The 14,040-nt window shown below is 40.1% G+C and overlaps 1 protein-coding gene across 4 annotated transcripts in view; it reads left to right on the forward strand.

The window, feature by feature from the left end:
- The window catches only part of MTUS2 (microtubule associated scaffold protein 2), a 254,278-nt gene that overhangs the window by 66,327 nt on the left and 173,911 nt on the right, over window positions 1-14,040 (forward strand). The gene's annotated exons all lie outside the window — the stretch shown is intronic.

Below are 14,040 nucleotides of genomic sequence, written 5' to 3' on the forward strand. Positions count from 1 at the left end.
TTAGTCACCTCACTTTACAGACTCTTGGAAGGTGCCAGGATGCTGTTGAGAATAACCTGATACAGACGCACAGGTTTGTATCACAGGTTCTGTGATACTGCACGGAAGAGTAAGGTAGCTTTAATCCTGCACCAAGTCCCCCTCTGTTTACTTCCCTGTTTTCACAAATAAGTAGGATGGTGGTATTTGGTCTCGAAATCTGCATCTCTGACGGGCAAGCAGACAGGAGGCAGGAGAAGCAGTTGTGTGGAAAAGCCCATCTGCTTTGTTCACTGCTCCTGGAGGAGTGCTGCAGCTCAGGCTCACCCTAAGTGACTGAACTACTGTGTTGAGCTGTGCAGGATTTTGATAGAACATCCTGGTGAATCAATACATTGTGTTTGCACTTGGGGCCAGACAGCTGAAACCTCTGTGAAGACTTATTCCTCCTCCCCTGGAAAGCCATCCAGCACTTGGATGTTACCAGGCAGGGTTGGATGTATCAGTCAGTCATTCAGTCACTGACTGACTGAACTGTGTCCTTCAGGCCAAACTCTGACATATCCAACAGCTGAGGCTAACTCTGACTGAGACTACACTGGTGCACAGCTCAAAACAAGTTTTTTTCCTTTAACATGCACTCGCTGACTGTCAACACTGAACCTGCAAAGCTGAAGCTCCATTCTCGTGTCTAGACCTGAAATGACTTTGGACTGAAGATAAACACGTCTGAAGAGCCATCTTGGGCTTTACAGTCACTGGCTTTGCAGGAGTGTGCAGCTGTGGCATGCTATTGACCTCTTGAAAACCAAGCAGCCAAGGCTTTCTCTTTCCCCACAGCCTAACCAAAAGAACAGCAGATTTTTTGCAAATATACTTGTACTAACATTAGTATCTTTTTTCCTTTTCCTTTTTTTTTTTTTTTTTTTTTTTTTTGCAAATTGATTCAGTCTTTAATTCCTAAATGTGACAGGTGAACTCTTTGGGCCAAGTTTTAACTTGCAGCTTGTATTTATAAGGGAGAAGTAGGACATGGAAAACCAGGCTTTGAAATGGAAATTCTGCCTCAGCTACAGCCACAGCAGTGCTGCTCAGAGCCCTATTTTGTTTTCTTTTTCCCCTAGTCAGCCAAATCAGACTCACCGCTCCTTGTTCAAAGGAGAAGTGTTAACTTTCCAGAATTCCCTGTGCTGCTGCTTATGAGTCTTACAGACGTTGTCAAATGTCGTATCCAGTAATCCATGTCTTTGAGCAGGTCTTGAGTTTCTAAGAAAAGGCTATTCTTCTCTGACTTCCAGAGTCTTGGAGCTAGCTCTAGGATACAGGCACCCCAAACAAAATAGAAGGTATGTTTTCATATTCCACTGCTTGAGTGTGATTCTAGGCCAGTGTATGCATTTCTGCTGGATAGCCCTACCCCAGCTATAGGCTTCTATGTTACCAGGCTGCCATCAAATCAGGAGCTGATATACAGCCTGCGTAGAGTAAACCACTCTTGGATATTTGTGGGAACAGTTAATATGTCACTGGGAAGTTCCCTAAATGTTTGCTCGATAACAAAGTCAGGTGATAAAGTGAAGGTTAGTTGATTGTCAAGCTGGAGCTTCTACACGATTGGATGGCCGCTGTAATTATGAGCTACTGTTAACATTTTTCTTTTTTTTATGCTGTCTCTTCTGGAATTAATCTAGTTTCTAAATATACAAATTCTGATCTGATTCCATTTGGAGAGGTCCTGTGTTTTGGCAGATGGCAGAACTTTCTGCAGAGTGGCTTGCAAACGTTGGGGTGTGAAGCACGCTTGGCAGTGACGCTCGGAAAATGAGCTGGTGGGATTTGTGAAGTATGTTGTGCTGCTATGCAGTACCTGGGAGAACGAAACCATGAGCACTGTGCAGTGTGCCCAGACCTTGCACAGGGTAGCATAAAGCATCACTCCTTGGCATTTCCTCCAGTGCTGAAACAGCAGGATTTTAGCTGATGATCTTGCCTGGCCATCTGGCAAAAGAGTGTGAAAGAACTTTACAGGGACTAATTATTTCCCAGATTAATACTGCTGACAAGTACTCTACGAGGCAGTGTGTATGTTTGCAGGGTGTTATGCTGCTAGAAATGCCATTAATTATTTTGCCTGTGATTCGCCGAACACTGCGATTCTGTGTGCTGGCGATCTGCCCCAACATCACCATCTGTGTATACTGTAGTATTTATTGCAGAACTTTCTGGAGATTTTTCCATTTTCAGATTTAAGAGCCTGGATTAAGTGCATGCTAGTAGAAGGTGTTAAAACCATCTATTTTTTAAATACAGTTTTCCTCTCCAAGCTTGTCAAAGTCTGCTTACTAACAATATACTCCGTGGGTTGTACTCTGGGTGTAAGTGCTCTCAGGCACTGCAGATTAAATGGAGTGTAAGACTCCTATACATTGATTAACTTCTCCATGTTTTCTTCTTAAGAGAAGTGACTGTGGCATACTTACTTTTATATCCTTGTAACTAAGATATAATATTTCTTGTGTTGTAATGAACATATGAAAAATACAGCATTGGTTATCCATTTTAAAAATATTTATGCTGCACATGGGGACATGTCAATAATTTGATCAGAGGTCACCATATAAGCATCAGAAATGTTAAAATAATAACAGAAATATTCCTGTTTTCAAAATATTAGAAATACTAAAGTTTAAACTGTTTTTTCTTTCATGACTTCGCTAGATTCTGATTGGTGATGATTTTCATCCCAACACAGAATTCTGGTGTAATTCCACATCCAATCAAAGAACTGTTCCTTTTAAATTGGTTTATCTACAGAGCTCTTATTAAGAATAATTTCAGATTAAAATGCCCATAATTTCTCGTTGACCTTTTGTGTTACTGAGTATTCAAGGTGTTTTAACACTTAAGGTGTACAAAACCAGTCCGATATGACAAACCCCTCTAGGTTTTTTGTTGTTTAGACCGATGTCCTGCCTTATTTACTGAAAAATGGAACAATCACCCAGTGGAGCAACACATATGGTCTAAATTCACTGACCTATATTCACTGATAAAAAGAAAACCTCTGGTGGAACCTCAGAGAGGGAAGAAACATCGTGTTATCCCTTCAGAGAGTAAAAAAAAAGGAATCAAAGAGTTTAAAGAGCACTGGGGAGTTTATATAAGATAAAAATGGTTTTGGAGTGGATGTCTGTGTGGAAAAATATGTATTTTTAAACTCTGAGAACAGAAACAGGAAAGTAGTGGAATTTGTGAAAGTTGGGGTGTGGTAAAATGGAAAAGGTAAGATTTATGGGGTAGCTAGAAGCACCTTGCAAATGAAGCAGAGTTGCTGTCCTGGGGAGAAGGTTGTTCTTGCTTGGGGAAAAGCTCTGGATTTTGCACACTGTGCTCAGAAATATCACCCAACCCAAACCCCAAAGCTAGTACATAACTTTTCAGGAAAGAATCATCATTGTTCATAATTGAGAAAGGAACAGGTAAGATGAGACTACTGAAGTCAGTATCTTAGATTATTAAATTGCTTCAGGGGTACAGTCACCCACTGTTTCTTATCCCAATGACTGCTGCAGTCAACCTAGAAACCTCTTATGAATGGCCAAATAAAACCTGCACTCTGTCTCTTTTGTTACCTTTGCATTTGGCAATGGCTTTCCTTATTTGTATGGGTCTCTTAGAGCTCTAGCACAGCATAACTTAAAAGTTTGCTCTTAATGCAGAGTCTGCTTAACACTGACTCTGACTGAAGAGGTGCTTCCTACCCTACAGGTGAGGGCACCTGTGCTGTAGAGCCAGAATGATGCTGGCTCTAAAGGACTGTCAGTGGTGACCCAGAGAATTAGATCTGTTCCTTGTGCAGCAACTCTCTGCTCCCAGTGCGTGGCTTCCCAGAGAATCTCGTAAAACTTCTGCGTGGTTTTAAGTCCAGAGTGGGTAATGTACAAGCTGAGTCTCCTCTGCAACAGAAGACAAGCTCTTGAACTGTAAGAAGATGAGTGCTTTTACAAAGCAGACTATTTGACTGCCTAATTTACATTCACCTACCAGATGCCTGGGTGGTGGTTTTCCTTGAAGGAGTCAAACCTGTTTTTCAAAGGCTTTTCCAGAGCCCTACCCATAGGATCCAGCCTTCTAACTGTAGGAAATACTGTTTGAAAACAGGGAGCCAAGATTTACCTGAGTTTAACCATATGAAAGGATGATTCAGGCCACAAGCTTAACTTGAATTTCCATCAAGAAGAGCCTTCTTCTCTCAGCAGCTTGCTGAGTATGCCTGTATGACTTGCTTAAACTCTGTGCTTACATCCTGGGCAGCAAAAGTTTTTTGGAAAGACACTCTGCTCTACAGAGATGAAGAGATTTGCCCTTCACTAACGTTGGCTGGAGTCCAGAGACCAGAGTTCAGACCTCCAAGCCTGAGACTCTGGCCAGATGCAGAGATTGCACTGTAGGTGTCTGGGTCTGAACCACCCCTCAGGCAGTGTTTAGCTCAGCAGAGAAAATCAACTCATCTCAGTCTGAGCTAGGTACATAGAACGAGTTGAATGGTTCATGCCCTGGAAATACTTAATTTTCTCTGTTGTTTGTGAAAGGAACTTTAGGTGACTAGTTCAGCTGTAGATGCTTGCAGAAAGGTGAGATGAATCCATTACCCTACAAATGCTAGCCTTTAAAAACAACAGACTGCAGTGAATTGAGCTCCTGTTGGATCTGTGCACTGGCGTAGGGAATAGACTGGACTGGTTGGGAGCTTGCCAATTGAGATTTCAGTCTTAAACACAACTAAGACAATCTCCTGCTATGTGTGGTGAGTGATGCATCACAGGTAAATCAAATCCTAAATCTTGGTTCTAGTCACTTTTACTAATATAAAAGCAAAGGATAGGTTATTGCAGGTTATTGCAGATAGGACGTGGGCTAATAATAAACAGCTTTGGTACCAATGTAAGGTCCCCATCCACACAGTTTTCAATAGTATTTTTCATCGTCTCACTTCTTCATGCTCAGTGCTCTGGAGACCCCTTTTCCTCACACAAACATTTCCCTGGTGCCCCTTCTCTGGGTTACAGGATTGAGGCTCTTTTTCACATATGTTCCTTGCTCCAGATTCTCTAAGCTTTTTTTCCTTTCCATACAGAACCAGCCTGTTGTCACAGCAGCTTGGGTTGGCTTAAGCAATATGTAAGGGTAGAAAAATTGAAATGACTCTGAGATGTGTAGTGTGAAATGTCTTCCCACTGAATAGCTGAATGATAGAGTATTAGACAGGATAAACCTGAGCATCATGGATGATTTAAATCTGTTGCTCCCTCACAGCATGATGGTGCCCTGTGTGCCTGAGCTATGTCTGTGCAAAAGGAGCAGGCTGGATGTGAGATTTGAGTGTTCTGTCTTAACTTTCCAGCTGCTATTTAAATTACATTACCTCACAGAGCATTCTGCTGAGAACAAGACCTTGCTGTGTGAAGTACAAGGAGTGTACAAATGGTTTTGTACAGTCTTTGACCAAATACCACAGTCTTTTGGTGAGTCTTGAACAGCCTTTGACTAAAAAAAAGCAATTGAGTTAAACACACAGGACAAGAGAGGGGAAGAATAGGAGAGAAAAGTCTATGGGGAGCTCACCATGAATCAAGAAGAACTGGAGTATACATCTGTATGTTTTTTGTAATTTGATTTTATCTTTCATTCTGTTTTTTGTTGGATGTCAGTGGCCCATGCTAATCAAGCAGGTGAAAGACATCTGCAACATGTGAATAAATCAATCCCCAATAATGAATTCAAAGGTGTTAAAGCAATAAAGGATCTGGTCTTATAAATTACTTGGCACACCTTCAGTTTACTGCTTTTAGCAAAGACTGAGGTGGAGCCAGAAATGAGCAAGGCCTCTATCACTAAAGATTAAGCAAATCTCTCAGTTTCCCCAAACTCTAACGTTATGCTGCAACATTTCAAATAATACCTCCTCACCAATCTATACTTCTAAATGAAATATCTGTAATGTATTTTATTATATTCTTCTATCTTGGATTGGTTATGTCATAGTCTATCTCTGAGGTCTCTCCAAATCAATGAGATTAGACTTCTTTCCAAATTTTCTCTGCATAAATACATTACTTTGATCTTTTCGTGTACCAGGTAGGACTGAAAAGAATATGGAATGACTTCTTGCAGCAAATAATTGTTTCTGATAATGGAGAAGGATCATAACAATGTGATTGCTTAGCTGCAGATTGACTCTGTGTGGACAGGGAATCCAAATCTGAGCCTTCCTAAGATGTCAAGGGATCTCTGTACTGGCTGTACAAGAGTTCCCAAATGGATGCAGCTCTGCCAAGAGCCCTGGTTCCAACAGAGCTGCGTGTGCAGGTTTGTGATTCTTGGGAAGCAAGGACTCCCAATAGCAGGGTCAAATTATCTTTTCTTTTTCTTAGTAGAGCTTCACTATGACACTTACCTGGAGGGCACTTCCTGATCTGTGAGTCCTGCACCACCTGCCACAAGTTTCACATCATCTAATCCCTCCTGAATTTTCCCATCTTCCATTTTAGAAATATCTGGATAGCAAAAGTCTCTGCTGTAAGGCTGGGAATTGTCTTATATTTTCTACCTAGCTGTATTGACTGCTATGTTGTACTCACTTGTTTTTATGACCTAAATTTTAATATCTTCTCTCATGTATCATTCTCATAGTGTTTTTTCTTAATCCCCTTATGCTCCCCTCGAGAGAGAGAGAGAGAGATCAGTGTGTCTCTACTTTTGTTTGACTAGACTAAACAAGCCACATTTTCTTTGCTCCTCTCCCAAAAGAGGTTTATATCTCCCTCAGTTACCTTAAATGTCATTATCTGCATATTGCATTGAACGTGGCTTGCCAGTTGGGTCACTTGGTATCTCACCAATGCTTTACACAGAGATGCCTAAATTTGTGAGTCTGTGTTGATAAAGCTTCCCTAATATTGCATTTGCCTTTATTTTGGCTGCATCACATCAGAAAGCTGTAATTACTTTATGATCAGTTGATTCCAGCAATTCCAGCTGTTGAGTGTTCGGGTTTTAGCTGCTACTTGTGTTACAAATCCATGAGGGCAAGACTAAAGTGTTATGAGCTTACTGACTGCCACAGAAAGCAAGTACTGGAACAAGGACAGTCTGGACACAGCCTGATGCCACCAGTGCCAGATGTGACATCAGACTTTCTCTTGTAAAACTTTCAGGTTTTAAGCAAGATAACATTGATAGTGTGGAAGTAATGGAAATAGATTATTTTCATTATTGTCCTTGTCTCCAAGATAACATCCCTGATTTGTGTAGCAGCACAGAATAAGGTGAAGTCACATTCAAAACAGTTACTTTGCTTATCAGAAGGAAGCAGTTTTATTTCTGTAGGGCACAACCATGGCAAATCAGTTAGCTTGCATTTGTGTTTCTCAAAAGACATCCCCCAGTATATGATAAGGGTAATGGCCTCATGCCACAATTTCTCAGCCAGCAATCCCTTTTCCAAGGACAGGGAAAGGGCTGATGACAGGAGAGCTTTGGACCCTTTGCAGGAGAGGTGCCTGTGGAAGGTGTGTGTGCTGATGGTGATTATCAAGTAATTACAAGAGGAAGGCAGAAGCCAGCCTGAATGCTCACGTACTGCATTCAGATAGCAAAGCTCCTGGCTCCTCACATAATCTTCTGCTGATCAAACAGGGATTGGGCTAAGCCAGGACTTGGCTGACTGTAATATTCCTCTTGCCAAGGAGGTCAGGATTAGGCCAGGCTGCCTGGGAGCTGGTGGAGAAAATGACAGAGGTTGGTTGATTGTCAGGGCAGACAGATGCTCCACAGCCCACTGGGGACCTCTCTGAGCTGAGCAGCTCTCTCCTTAGGTTTCCAGGTAGGTGCAAGGGTCACAGTCTGGATCTCATTGCAAAGAAAATTAATTAATGCAAGAAAAGTCTGCGAGAGAGCAAGGAGAGGGAAGAATTTCTCAGTATCTAGATCAGATGAGAACAGGAGATGGTTGCTCCAGTGTGTCCCTTTTAGCAAAACACTGGGAAATGGTATGTAACAGGGAGTTATTTAGCCTGACTTTATTCACTTCTTAAGTCTTGATTGCATACACTCTGATTTTCTTTCATTTTTTCATCTTCTCCAAAGTCCAAAGGGCTTTTTGTGAGTGACAGTTCTGCCTGAGAAAAGCAAGAATTGTTATTTGCAAGTGGGTGCAATTTCCTTCTCTTCTGTGATTGTACTTCCCTGTCATCTTCCTGGTTATCAGCCTATTCCAGTTTCTTTTACTTTTATTTGTCCTTTCATTGCAAATAATGGATTTCTCAACACTTCTTCTCCTTCATTTTTTTAAAATAATCTCATTATCCATTAAGATTGATGAACTGTTTCCTGCCTTCCTGCTTTCTCTCAGTTTTCCTTCTGCTGTCTCTGCAAATACTCTTCAGCACTCTGATGTTGTCCTCGCATCCGTTGTGGGACAAGGCTTATTAATACAGGCTTTGCACTTTCTTTGTAGGTCATGGTGTGACTTCATGCTGGCTGACTTGGATCCCTTTGTCCTGAAATGTCAAGTAAAAAGTGCTGGCCAAAAATTATTGACTCGATTCTGGGGAAAATGGATAAAAAGAAAAAGAAAAGCATTAGATTTTTTTTTAAATGCTTTTTAAAAATGTTTTTTCAGAAGTAACTTTTAAAAAATAGACTTACATTGTCCTAACTCCCTTCTTCTCATCTCTACTTTAAAAAAATCGGGATAGAAACTTTCCTGCCCATAGAAGTTTAATGGGGTGATGAGATTATTTTGATTGAAAAAATTTACCTATGTTAGTAACCCCAAAGGGGTGAAAACCTCTTCTCTTAAAGGCAACAGATGTTTTGCTGTGAACATTCAGGTACTGATCTCTTCTCTCTGGTACCCAGTGACAGAACGTGAGGAAATGGCCTGAAGCTGCTTCAGGGGAGGTTTAGGTTGGATATTAGGAAAAGGTTCTTTACCCAGAGGGTGGCTGGGCACTGGAACAGCCTCCCCAAGGAAGTGGTCATGGAACCAACACTGGCAGAGTTCAAGAATCTTTTGAACAACACTCTCAAGAATGTGGTGCAACTCTTGGGGTGTCCTGTGCAGGGCCAGGAATTGGACCCAATGATCCTAGTGAGTCCCTTCCAATTCCAGATATTCCATGATTTCTTACCAGGAACTTATGCAAGGTTCAGGTGCATCTGGAGGATAAAAGCCTGTCCTGCACAGTGCTCTAGGCAGTTGGGCAGAAAAAGACAGAAAGTGATGGGGTGCTCCAGGCACTGCACCTCCTCCTCACAGGGTTTGACTCTGGCTTTGGTACCATGTGAGAAATGGGGCAGAAGATACTCTAGGGGATTCCACTGACTATGGTTGTTTTTAAATTTGAAGCCACAAATACCGTGTAAATGAGGTATTTTTATGTTTTTGTATGATTGTATTTTTTGCTGAGGTATTCTGTAAGTATGCTCTTTTTCACAGTGAAAAGTCAAAAAAACAAAAAACAAAAAACCACCAACAAAAAACCCACAACAACAAAAAAACAAACCAAAACCAAACAGGGAAAAAGTATTTCAGGAGTAGTAGGCCGTTACTATTCAGTGGTTGATTCCTGCCTTTCAGGCTTATTTCATTGGGATTTGGAGTCTGGGAGTATGATGAGGTTCTCCATAGGACCCCAAAAAGTTACAGTTTCATCAGCTACATTTTCATGTATTTCCCCCAGCCACATCTATGCAGGTAAACTAGTCAGGGAGACTTCCTGAATACTTATTGATCTCCTCCTGCTTAAATCTTTGGAGTGGCAGGCAGAGTGACTGTGGTCCATGAGGGTTAATATTCTCCCAAACATTTCCTTAGATTATCTCCAGTGTCTGAACACTCAAGCATGCAGTTTCAAGTATCCATCCTCTATTGGGGAATAATAATTTTTGGAAGGATAAAGATGGGCTGATGGGCCATTTCAAGTCAGCTGCCCTCACTGTTCAGGAACATTTCTAGCCACGTGTACTTTTAGTCTAGGTGTTGGCTGAAGTGCTACCATACCACTTTCTTTCCTTTTTCTTTTTGTTAAATCTTAATATCCTTTTTGATTATAAGTGTGCAATTTCACCAAAGGAGCTGTGCTATGTGATTCTATTTTATGAAAAAAAGTGAGGTGTCAAAGGGGCATTTTTGTTGCTTGGAAAAATTCTTGCCAGTGTAACTCATACAACAATAGAGCTAGACCAAACAGATGGAAAATATTTGCACAAATAGCAGTAATTGCAACTAAAAGGTATAATTGTTGTAGCTTCATCTGACATGATGAATTTGAAATACCATTCATTATAAAAAAATTAAAGGGGACATTCTGTGTAAGCAAAGTAACACAGTTCACATAGGATAATTTTCATTGATAAATTCTTTTTATATGCAAAACCTGATCCAAAGAGACTCTTTTTGATGATGAGAGCTATTCTTCATAAGAACTCACATATGCTTCCCACAGTGTAGTCTTTCAGCTAAAGCCAGAACAGTTCATGTCTAACAGGTGATCTTGTTAATAAATGTAGGTATTTTGTTCCCAAATTTCCTCTTAAGAAATTTCACTATGTATGAATTCGTCTGTCACTGGAAATTACTGTGGTGCTTGATTTGGGTACATTTTTATCTCTAGATCCTTACTGAGCCACTCATTAAATTCTCTTTAATACATAGGGTTTGAAAAGACAAATTCGAACTTCAGGTGAGTCCTGCCTTACCCAGGGCTTTTAGCTGCTGTGTTTAAGTCAAGGCTGCTCACACATGGCTTCTTCTATTGTCCTCACTGTAATATTTAAAGTAAGAGCAAGATAAAATTAGGTAATTTCCAGGTGTTCTCTAAGCACTGAGATGTTGAGCCATTCCCAAATAGCAATATACAAGTATGTGAGTATAATAGCTGAGAATTTAAAATCTCTTGATGCAATTATGATATGGATTTCTGCTAGTGGCCTTCACTAATCTGGTGGTATTTTTATTCTAACATGCCATTTATCAAATGTTTTTTGGATTTATTTATATTTGGTGGGGGATGAGGAGGGAGGAATGCAGGCTCAGTTTAGCTTGTGGGATTTTTTGCATTCTCTAAACAATTGGAAATGACTGGTGGACATGTCTCTGAGTAACAGAGATAAGAGGTACAAACAATCATTCTTAATTACTTGGATGATGAACCTTTGTTAGGATGCTCAGCTTCCAAATCCTGAAGAGATTTTAGACTGGGAAGAAATTAGCAAAGACAAGAGAACTCATAATTTTTTCACAGTGTCAGGGGGCTTCATTGCTGGCCTGGACCATTGCTGATGCAGGCAACACATCAGCTCCTTGCTGTGCATGGATCTCAGGCCTTCTTATACCTTCCTCTTGCATGTCTGTGCCTGGTTTATCAGGCACTGAAATCCTTTAATTTATCCACATGCTTGGTGTCAACACACAATGCCTTTGAATACCCAAGATTCAACTGTATGATCAAATGCTATAGTCTCTGTGATCTAATATTCCCTTCATCCTAAAAATCAATTCACAGAATCAAAATCAATAATGCCCTAACACATGTAACCTGTCAGTTCTGAAATCTGTTTCTTGTGGCTTGTCGTTTTTGTGAGCCTTGTGTTTTAGAAGCAAACCTCCTTGCTAAATCATATAACTTTAAAGAACATCCTAAAAATGTAAGTATGTGCAGTAAGACGAAAGTGAACAAAAATTTTGATTGCATTTCAGTTGCTGCCAGTGCAGTTGTGTCTTTGCTTTCATGTCTGATAGTAGCACAGACTTCATATCACATAGCAGAAATCAGATCAGAGACACCATCTGACTCCTGCACTCACACCACTACATTTTTTGCCTCCTCCTGCAACATATGAAACTGGCTGTCATTTTTCAGTTAATAAGGAGGATAGATACTGTAGAGACTTTGTTACCTCTCGTTGATGCTTTGCACTTGCTTTCCCCAAGGATAAGATAAAAGAATTTTCTGCATGTTTCTAGTTTGAACAGAACATTAAATGTCAAGACTATGGGAGAGGAAGGAGAGAAGATGAAAGTTGAAACATGATTAGGTATACATGTATTACAGAGGAAGTAATTAAGGTCTTGGATAGGTTTTGCATGGATTTGAGATCTGCAGAAGTGTCCCCACAGCTTGTAGTATCCTGTTTGCATTATGGCAATGCCCACTGAAGTTGTACACTGTTTTTCAAAAAACCCTCCTGTCTTAAAAAAAACTCTTCTGTAAATGGTTTCTTTTCATTCTTTAAAAAAATCTACGTCTAGGCTGAAATTTACCATCTGGTGTGTCATTCCTGAAAACGTATTTTAGTTATTTAAGCTTAATTTTATGCACAAACAAGGAAAGAAAACCTTTCACATGGCTGTTCCCTACTTCTAAAATTACCTTTGTATAGTGATTCAGATGCTAAAGTTCCTACACAAGCAGTCCCTTTTTAAAATGCAGCCTATAGTTAGTGTAAGATGCAGCTTCTGAGTGCAAAAGAAGCAAAGGGGGACAAAGGTATATGAGAGTGGCAGTATAGCTAATATTTGTGCACACTCACTTCTGTCAGCAGGCTTTCCAAGATTTTTCAGTAAGATGTCCGCTGCATATATGTTGCTTGCATTGAGTGAATTATGGGGAAATATCTCCACAACAGCTGTTCTATTATGTCTTATCAACTGTGTATGTATTTGTGTAAAAGGCCACAAATTCCACCTTCTAATAAGTTGTTGAATATGTATTTACAGGACAGATTTAATGTCTCTGCAGATCAGATAACGCTACAGAAAGTTTGCCAAATGATACTGGCATGTAGTTTTTGGCAACAGCCTTCCTTCCTTGAAAGAATAAAAAACCTGAAACACTGAACACAGAGAAGTTGTTTATAATTTTTTTTTCAAGCTCAGCAATGGTACATTAGCTGATTGAGTCTTCTGCGAGATGGTTTAATATAATGCCACAATGATATTCAGACACTTTGCCAAATAAAAGAAGACAAACCACACAGTTATTAAAAAAGCACTCTTGCAGTTTCTGTATTGTATTTACTGCCATCATTGCCAGTTAACCAGTGGAAACTTTCTTGAAAGTTAGTTCGCTTTCAGAAGAGTGGAATACCCAAGAGGCACCCTGCTTCTTTAGTGTTACTCCTGGCAAGGGGGTATTCATTCCTCCATTGTGCTTTTGGATATTTATATTCCCTTATTGCCTTGTGTAAGTTACTGTAAGTAAACAATGAGACCAAATGAGCAAGCTCCATATATAATCCATTTTGTAGCATGAGGGCAGTAGTTTCATGATGTTTATTTTTCAGTACTCTCTTTTAATCACTCTTTAATGATTATAGCAATAGGTTTGGTCCTGTGCCATTCGAGGCAGTAAAAATGCCCCTGGTAAAGCTCATGGTGCAGGACTGAGTCACAGCAGGAGAAATGTTTATTTCACCTTAGTTTTCATTTTCTCATTTTTTTTTCTATTACTCCTAATGGTGTTACTTTAGGAGTATTGTATGTTAGACCAGCTTGACTGCTATTTCTTTTTCAGATCCAGCCCCCTAAGCAATTAGATCAAAACTATTAACGTCATCTGACATAATGCATATTAGTCCAGTGAAGACAAACTAGGTGTGAATTAACAGCCTATATCACTCCTTTTGTGTAAGTGCTCCCAAGAAGATCCCTAGCGCTCTGTCTAGGGATCATGCCTACTATCTGTGCTTTGCCAGAGCCAGAACAACTCTCAGAGATCCCATCCCGAGAAATACTCCCCCACAAAATTGGTATATAATTGGATTTATATTGGTATATCAATTGAACATGATTATATCTGCAAATCATCATTGACTCATCCGCTTGTTAACTGTATAAAAGTATCCTGTAATATTGAACATAAAACACTTCACTTCGAGACTTACAATATTAAGGTCTCTTTATAGATCATTATAAGAATGTGCCAGTATCCAAAAACATTTGGTGTCAAGACATCCTGACTGCAAAAGTGGGAGCTTCTGACACTAGATCCTTCT

Source organism: Sturnus vulgaris, chromosome 2 (genome assembly GCF_052056855.1).
Source record: "Sturnus vulgaris isolate bStuVul1 chromosome 2, bStuVul1.hap1, whole genome shotgun sequence".
In the NCBI taxonomy this organism is placed as follows: domain Eukaryota; kingdom Metazoa; phylum Chordata; class Aves; order Passeriformes; family Sturnidae; genus Sturnus; species Sturnus vulgaris.